At 33.5% G+C, this 9928-nt stretch overlaps 1 protein-coding gene across 3 annotated transcripts in view; it reads left to right on the top strand.

The window, feature by feature from the left end:
* Positions 1-9928, top strand: part of LOC108567654 (brain tumor protein) — a 204142-nt gene that overhangs the window by 181202 nt on the left and 13012 nt on the right. Inside the window, exon 1 of one of the 3 annotated variants that reach the window (XM_017928254.1) lies at positions 6189-6215. The exons of the other annotated variants lie outside the window; for them this stretch is intronic. The gene's annotated coding sequence lies outside the window, so the exon portion shown is untranslated. Of the gene's footprint in view, positions 1-6188; positions 6216-9928 lie in introns of those variants that run through there. 3 annotated transcript variants of the gene reach the window in all.

The raw sequence follows: 9928 nt of genomic DNA, 5'->3' as shown, positions 1-9928 counted from the left end.
TATATATATATATATATATATAGATATATAAAGTGTGTGCGAGGCACGCACATTATCGACAAAACAATTTCCCTACGCATCGAGAAGCAAGGTCCATGAATAAAAAGGCTCGACGATGTACCGAAGGGAAGGCAAACCTAATAACGAAATTATACCGTTTTTACAGCCAGCCATAAACAACGAGCCGGGAAATTTTCATGTTCACATCTCATATACCTACATACAAAAAACCATTCCAACCTACTACCACCTCCAACTTCCTCCCGTTTTCCGCCATTCCGACCATACAAATATATTACGCTAATTATCTCGCTGCTATATTTCCAAACGTATTCACTACATGAAATTAATAAATTGTGATTATGCCAAGGTTTTAAGTAACTGCAACCAACCCCGCCGTCTTCTTCTATCTAGAATGTAACTTTCACAGCTCTGCCATATTAGGTCGCCGCCGCACTGAGTGATAGGTGATAGACCTGACACTAATTGAATTCATCTCGCGCATTTTTGCACATCTCTTACCAAAGTAAAAGTAATATAGATATAAAATAGCGACGATTATCGTCCACTTCGCGCATACCTCACATCCCAATTACGATCTGCTTCTATCACCAAGAGCGGATCTCTCCAATATGCGTCGTTCCCAAACGGTAATCTACACAATTACAGATTTAACTACTATATACATATCTAATTAATAATTCAATTCCAGCTTTCTACATCAAAGCTGCGATTTATCACGAACTTTGCTACATACTTATATTAAAAAATAATCACTTGTTTTACTTTTACTAATTAATCATATATGATATATCTCTGAAACGTATGAAAGCAAAATTATTTTAAATTGACTATAGAATATATACTCCAAACATTTTGCCATCATAATTTATAATAGTTGTTTATGCTCTGAAAACTTTTTAACTTTTTATTTTAAATTTTGTAATATTTGTTAAAAAAAATTAAACATTTAATAAAAAATAAAGAAAATCTAAAACGTTACTTTTTTTAGTAAAAAATGGAGTAGTAATAAATTCTTTAAGACGAGTAAGTGATAGATCTGTTAAATGTCGACTGGGAGTGGTTTAGAAAAAAGAAAAATCAGTGCTGCTGCAACTCTCGAAGAATATGCTTTATGGCATTTACTCAAATATAGTGTTGGAAAATACTAGATGAGACCGCATTTGAAAGAGATTGGAAATCAAATTATTATATAGTTTATTGGTTTATTTTTGTTAGGTTTGTCTACTTTAATCATACTATTTGCTTGGCATCACTACTTCGTACAAAACAATTGCATTATCAATAAAATATAATGAGTGACGTTTAATATCCAATCACTTGCACTTGGAGATAAGTGCAATTGATACTCATTTTTCACTGTTCAAGGTGCAATTTTTATTCGATATCCTCGTTTTTATCACTCACTTTGTAAATACGAATAGCTACGAAATATTCAATCTAGAATCATACGTCAATGCTTTCATAATTATATACAAATATCAGTTATGAATCATCATTGCATCCACATTTAAAATTAAAACAGAATGCTACATATTTTCATCAAATTTTGACTGAAAACATTTACTAGAAATATTAACAAATAGCATTTAAGCTCTTTGACTTTCTTATAGTTAAAAAAAAACGAATCATTAATTTAACCATTAAGTTTAAAGTATAATGGAATTGTAATATGAATGCAACAATAACCTTATCAAAAACGTCTATAAAAAAAATTAAGTAAAGAAATATTCTTTATTTATCTAATTATGTTTTGTACGTCTGATTTTTTTTATTTACTTAATCTCAAGTGCACTAAAAGGTCACAATTGTTTATATGCGTATGCAAACTTTATTAGTAATTAAAGAAACACCAAGTAAGTTGCATATGTTAGCACGTATGTTTATAGTTCAGAAACATAATTAATTTTTTTTAACTATTTGTTATTCGTTGTTATTTGTTAATCGATGTTTCTTTTCGCTGTAAGTGTTGTATATAATATTATAAAATCAAAATTGGAGTAGTGAAAAATGTTACATAATAACTGGGTTTGTAGGAAGTAAAATCTTCTGAAATTAAATTGTAAAATGGGAGAGTCGTAAATCACGAACGTTATTAGAACTGTGAAGTTTTCAATCAAACAAATTTTGAAATGTTGTTAAGAGTGTGCGAGGTGTTTATAAATGGACGAGTTGTATCCAAGATCATATGTTGATGTCCCCTTTCGCGCTCTCAAATTTAGCTTCGAAATTGAAAACGAACCACGTTAAGAGGTTCTGTTATTTTAAAGTCGCTTATTCGCCTACATTTGATGTTTACAGAAATGAAAAATTATAAACATTTTGTTGGAGTTCCACGTGCGTTTAAATCGTAAACTTTGAGTTTGTAACAAAGTGGACTAGTGACACTTAAAGTTCTCTCAGAGATAAAGAAGAGGTAATTTATTTCGGTGCATTGTCTGAGGTCTCCATCCATAATCATGTTTGTTATTAAAAGTTGGTTGACCTTTTGCTATGTGATACTTGTTGTTTCCCTGGAAAGTAGATAGATGCTGAGGAGGAGGCGGATTATCAGTAACCCAGATATATTTAGCTTGAAAGAGTTTACGGGGTTGATTGGCGGTTGGTTGGAACACTTCGGGCTTGGTCGATTTCAGCGCATCGCGCAGCAAAGTTTCCCGAAGGCAATTGCAATTCTAGGATCAATTACCCGGAGTTCTCAATCACTTAAACATAGAGTTTGTTCAACCCGTTAATACACTGTGTAGACGCATATAAATTTAATGCGCTTCTGCCACGTTATAATTTCAAAGTGCGGCTGGCGTTCGGAATGGAACGAATGGGATCATGGCCTCTCCTCTCTCGACAGCAGCAATTTACTGCGAAATACTCCACGTACCACCTCCGACAACTTTTTAGCCAACTTTTTTTCGTTCATCCCTCGACGGGCTATATCATTATTATTTTAATGGACGCAGCTGTAAAACACAGTGACATACAGTCAAAAGCAGCCTTCTCTTCCCAATCCAACTCACTATTTCTTCGTTTTTTTGTTTCGTTTATTTTACCAGCTGCAGCTACCATTCTCCGTGAAATAACAAACATATCCGCGCGCACTGTATACGTTACCAATAAACAAATAATCTCAGAAAATAGATAGATCTCCTCTCCCAAGTGCGGTTGTTAAAATATTTACTAGTTCGACGTTAATTACGATACAAAAGATGGCGCCAACACTAGGTTCTCTCCCTTGAGTAGTTCGTGATGTAGAGAGGCCAACGCAAGAAGAAGCAGGGAAAGTAATAAGGCACGTCAGTGAGAGGAAAGAAAGATACCCAAACTAACAAAGTATATATATAATAAAAAATGCAGTCAGGAGAACTAACTCTTAATCATGAAATAAAAGGAGTAAATTACATAATAATCTGGCTTCTTATGGAGCTCTAAAAAGCGCTTTCACAATTTATACTTGTAACATGGGCGTGTGCGTTATATATGTGTGTGTGTTTGTTGTTGAGTATGCTATATGGAAGATTATTCGAAACCCAAGAACGGAGCCGTTGTTTGCGTCTAAACATGAGTGTTGTATGGTACAAAGTAACGAGCGCAAGCAGTTTGTTTTCGAAAAGGAGAACAATCGGTCAATGTACTGCATATTGTTACAATTACCGACGCAGTGGAAATAAAGCCGATTGCACATGCACTCCAGTTTTCGTTTCACATCCACTAATAAACTCGACTTCCGCAAAAAAAAAAACTCGACAAAATTCTATTTTACAAATTGCCTCAATAAGGTAAACACACATACACGCTCATTCTCATTCCTTCCATCACAAAATATGTTCCATTTATAACTTATCTCCGCTAACTTCCAAGTATATCACAAGCATTTTCACAAAGTAAGCATCCCAGAATCGAAATCATTACTTGTTACGATAACCTCTCTTTTTATAAAATAATTTGAAAGCCAGTTCCGCGTTGGAAATCGTCGGGTTTGCTCCAAAGTGAGTTATTTAAAGAAAATCTGGTTATGCGCTGCGGCTCCTCCTAGCACCATAAACTCGTTAGTGATAATTCGGTCTCATCACTGTAACGAAATGAGCGAGTTAGAATTATGCGAGTTGCAGCATCCACGGCTGCTGCTGTAATAAACCGTTTACTTGCTAACTTCCCGGTAACTTGTAAAGTCTTTGCAGCCCACATACACTCATACATTCAATAACGACAACGCATTCACCATTTTGAGAATGATCAATATGCTTAAAGTAATCTATATTAAGAAATCATTAAACTACGTTATCTTTCATATGAAATATGAGGTTTTCACTTTCTTTAAATGTAATTGCATTTATTTATATACAACAGAAGAATTTACACAATATATTTCAAATATATCATGTCAGATATATCATGTAAATTGTTGTATTATTATGAAGCACATTATTATTACTATGAGACAAATAATATTATTTATAGTATTTTGTAAAAAGATGTTTAAATATTACCGGTTCATATTAACTTTAAGTGACATTCTAGGCTGCAAATAAATTTCCTACTACTTATATTTTATATGACTCCTTTATAATTTAATAATAAAACTGCATATATACACAGCTTGGATCGCAACAACCGAAGCAGGTGTGAATACTGCCAGGGCCAAACATAAATTCAACTACACAGAATCTTCGCGATATTGCATCTACCTTTACCACTTTGCTGCAGGTGGATGCTGAAAATAGCATAATCGTAATAAAATACATCAAATAAATAATAATATGACACGTCGATTCCAATGTACAAAATGTATGCTATGGTAGCTTTCTTAGTCATGCGATATGTTCATTACATTATGAAATTATACCTGCATCAATTATCGATGTTTGCATGCAGTATTCGGTAATGTAATGGAGACAGTGTATACCGTAAACAAATCAACAGCTGCCAACAGAAACAAATCCGTGTATTTAAGGAAACATATCTAGCATACAAAGTATTTTCAATATGATTATTCATCTGTCGTAGTTGCAATTATATTTAGATTTTAGTGGATTGATGTTCGTAATAGGGAAATATAATTTAGTATTTGAAAAGCACCAAAATATAGTTTTATTTACCTACTTGTTTTTTAGTTTAAAGCCAACTGATGCCGACTCTAGCCAGTATAGAAAGTGCGATGTTCAAAAAGTAATATATATATATATATAGAAAATGTATTCAATTTATTAATATTAAAGAAAAAAGGCTGTCTCCTAGATATTAAATTTAATTACAAACTAAGATATGTTTTATTAGCTGAAGAGTTTATGTTGAGTTTTTATTAATACTACTAATAAACGTTTACGTTTCATAAGTATTTGTGATGAAAACAATTGAATGATATAAATATATTTTGTTGAAGCATAAAATATTTGTAAAAGAATATATTACTCAACCCCCGACACAAAAAGATATAAATAATTAATCACCAGGTGAAAAAAGACAATTATAATGAAGTCGAAGGTGTGACTAAAAAGTGGAACCGTCAGTAGGTGAAGCACATGGCCGAGACAGATGGAAGCGAACGTGGAATGGAGTCCTCAATTTAAATGTTATTTAATTAACTTAATGAACTCACGTAATTCGGAATAAATGTCTGGGACAACCTTGATCTTTCCGAATACTGACTAGGGCACACTCATCGAGTTGCAAATTTAGCTCGACGAAGAGGTAGGTGGATATAATAACAACAACAACAACAAAAAAGAAAACACAATTCTTAACCGAAGGTTTAGTTTTAGCGCAAAATGTCGTAATAAGTTTCATACTTATTATTGTATAAGTAATATAAGTTATACGAGCGGTCTCATGAGAGTGAGAGAGACAGTATTCAGCTGGCTTTCGTTCTCGATATTACGAAAGTAAGAGTGTATTCGGCTTTCATTAGTAACGGACTCGGCGATATTTAGCACAAAGAACTCTTCCGCGAGATGAAACCAGTTTTTATTGCAAATTTCAATCGGAGCTCCGTGCTTTGTTTAATCATATCTCGTCTACCCCGATAAATTATACAGAGCCGCACGGAAAATTACTTTGGAGCCGATCCAAAACTTTTGAAGCCGCAGTATAATTGCAATAAATTCTTCGCATCATTAAAACTCGCTGCATATCTAAATATTCTCTTTTGTTGCAGGTAATCATCACGTTTTATCCTGATTACGTATAATCTATTTCGCACGGTGAGTCCTACGTCCACTTTGTCCAATGAATTAAGAAAATGTAACCACCATTTTCCCACAATTACTAAGTACAATCTACTCCACTAACAGTTCTATTTCAAACAATTATATTCGATAACGCATGAAAATATTAAAACTTACAATCTAGTAATTTCATTTAATAAAAGTTCAATTTTCTTTCTATTAAGAATTATATATTAAATTTAACATTTATCTTTTATCATTTTGGAACGAAATCTTACACATAAGTTATTTTTTAATCGAAATATTCATTATATTAATTTGCTAAATTACAATTTATATTTTTTAATAATTTTGAGTCTTTCAACATAATTACGAATAAAATTCGATTTCAATAATAATACGTGTATTTAAATAATCTTGCTGTTTGAATCAACACCACTCATCTTTCAAATAAGCCACTTACCAAACGTAAATTTCGTTCGAATGAAGTCAAGGTCGTCACATTCTCAATACGTTCCGTTTTGTATGGAATCGAGCTGTGACTCAGTTAATAAAAATAGTCGGCATCAAAAGCTCATTTATCACTTAACAACGTTCATACATGGAAGTCAATGTCATTGCACTTTCAATGCAGATTCTGTGTACCCAAGACAAAGCTTTAATTCAAGATGCGCGGAGTCTAAACATAAATTAACTTGCTGTAATCATCGTAACGAATGCAAATAGAGACGTACATCGGCTACAAATTAAGAAAATTAGAGTTCACTTGGTCTGTATCGTAGCCTAGCCGATCATTACACCAACAGACTTTCAGGAAATATATCCTACTCTTGCATCAATAGCCGTAACTGAAAATTGCAGTGAAAAACATATATCATTGAATTAACTTTTTAATTCAATGCATGTACATCCATCATCCAGAATTGTTGTATGAAATGTTACAGGGCTGGAATATTACAAAGGAAAAAAAACCTGTTTATTACGATTTCTATCGTACAAAACGTTCGTCGCTTCGAAATCTAGCTTTTGATTGATGATCGTTCTGATTCCTCGGGTTCGGTCTATCTCTCTTTCTCTCGATGAGTGCGTGTATCTGATTTTGGCACAAAATGCATTGAGAGAGAGAGAGGGAGATGTACAGTCGCCACCGCCGCCGCCCGTTCGTCATTTTGCATTCTCACTTTGCCTTCCGAATTCCAATTATCCAGCATTGTCCCCAGGATTAGCTTTGGCTCCATTCACTGCCAAAGTCTGATAAATGATCAAAACCAGCTTAAAATACATTTTCACAAAGTGATTGTAATATTTTTCGGTATATGTATAATTTTTCACAATTTACAGCGATGACCAGTAATCACTCAGTACTGTAAATTCCAATTAGTTATACATATTGTGTAAAATTCCTATAAATGCGTTATTTCATATTTCGTGCTCAAACTAAGAAAAAGATTAATGATGTCTTCAATCATTTAGTATGCTGATTCCTTGAGTCATCTATTTTTATACCGGAAGAGCGAAAAAGAGAAAGTATAATCAGCAACAAAAAAACGTACTAAAAGAAATCCATAATCGTGTACAGAAATAAATAGATGTTTATTAATATAAATATTGATTATTCCTTCAATCTCAGACTCTACTACCAAGAATATTATTTAATCTTTAATGTTGGAAATGAATTATGATTGACGTGTCAATTATAAATTTTATGATGGGTCAACGTTTTATTGAGTCGTAGAGAAATTATATAAACAACTTGATCTTTATAAAAAAAATATTTGCAATTTGACATTTGCATGTTTAATTATGAGAAGCACTTAAGCGATTTAAACTATCTTAAAAAAAGGTGCCATTAACGCATAACTTTTTTTTTTACTTATGGTGAATGTACTTCAGTTGAATGGATAATTAGCAGACAGTATAACAATTAATGGAAAGGTACAAGAAGAAAACAGATGTATGTTCGAAAGTTCATTTTGAATTATTACAGCATACTGACTGAAAACGTACATATTTTTGAACTTTTAATAAATAAACAGATTGTAACAATAGGTGTCAGTTTAATTTGCAATATTAGTTTATAAAAATGCTGGTTTATATAATAACTGGTAGCCTTGATCGCACTTTCTTTGCATGACATATTTTTCGAATGATTAATTGTTTCCGTTTTTTTTTCTCTCCTTTCTCTCTCTTTCACACACGTAATGCATATAGAGATTATGTATGTGTAAACGAAATACAAATTAGTAAATAGCCGAAGGCTCTAAGTGTGGTAAATAAAAGCTTTATTGGATTGGTATAAATATTTATCGAGCGGGAATGTGCGGGAATAAATTGAAATCTTATTCGGTAAATATTTATTGCGGCGCGTCTGAAATGTACTTCGTTCCGTTTAGAAGAGAAACTAGTGCAGGTATATCCGGAAGGCTTAAGAACCAACGGAAAAAGAGAAAAAAGGGAACACAGTGGTCAGTTTTTCATTAATTATACCAAGGTTTGCGGCGCGCTGGGAGCCGGCCGACCTGATAAATGATCACTTGGTATCTGCTATTAAACAAGTTTACGATGGAAATAATAGGAAAATAACAAGTAGCATTTACGAGGAAATGAAGTTTTGAAACGAAGATGCGGGCCTCGTTCCAAGATTAAGATAAATGTTTCTGTGGCAGTTGGTCTTTGTACGATACCTTCTTCTTCCAAGGGAGACCAGATGCGAAAAGATCATTTATTTCATTACTAAAATGGTACTCTACGATTTCCAAGCTTCCCCTCCGACACACAATTAATTCTTATATTTTCCTCAGCTTTCTCCTCTGAATTAATGATATATACTTTTTATGAATGAAGGGCGCGGCGCGCGTTTCGAGGAATCATCCCTCCTTCTCAATTCCACCTATGTGGTCTCTGCTTTTATAAATATAATTCCCTTCGCTGATTTTTCCTGCTTTCCCGCATCAAAGAGCATTTTTCAAATACACATATAGGAGTATGAATTTCTCCGTGAAATTGTTTCCATGTTATTCCTATATCGAATGTTTATTTTCCCATCTGGGTAAACGTTCGCTTGGCTTCGTCTCCTCCAACATAGACAGGAGCAATAAAATTCTAGCTGAAAAAAAGAAAGAAATAACAAGGAGCTCATCTCTCGGTCTTCGTTTTTCCTCTGCTCCCATTTCTTCTTCCTGGCCCTCATTTTTTACAGATTTCTATTGCGTGGGAACTAAACACTAGTCGGAGAAACCGGAAAGGAATGCTCCGATGAACGTTTAACAAATGGAAATGACTGCTTAATTGCTTAAACTTATTTCCTGCACTCGCTCGGCCTCATGCAGGAGATCCCTCTTAAAACAAATCTTGTTTTCAATCCGAGCTCGAGTCCATTCTGTTCTTGTTCATCCTCGAGTTATTGACGTGCGCATAACCTCGAAACAACAGACCAAATTGAAACTCATCGTTTGGAACGACTTATACTTCTCAAAAATTATACCAATAAATCTGAGCAGAAAATGAGTAATGTCTGGAAAACAACATTTCCGAAATTAGACGGGATTTATAAATTTCCTCACTCAAATCACACCATGTATGTTCATAAACAAATTTCCGAAACGATAAAATTATGGCATACTTAGCATATACATTTTCAAGTTTCAGCAAAATTGTAATTTGGAAATTCCTATTTGCGTCTTTTATGTTTCCAGATCAACAGTTTATCTTCAATTCCATAAAAAATATTTAAACATTCTTTGCGCGCA

The sequence above is a fragment of the Nicrophorus vespilloides genome, unplaced genomic scaffold, assembly GCF_001412225.1.
Source record: "Nicrophorus vespilloides isolate i.1.1-1 unplaced genomic scaffold, Nicve_v1.0, whole genome shotgun sequence".
NCBI classification, from domain to species: Eukaryota; Metazoa; Arthropoda; class Insecta; order Coleoptera; family Silphidae; genus Nicrophorus; species Nicrophorus vespilloides.
Note: the sequence above shows the minus strand (reverse complement) of the source record. Positions and strands in the feature narration are given on the sequence as shown.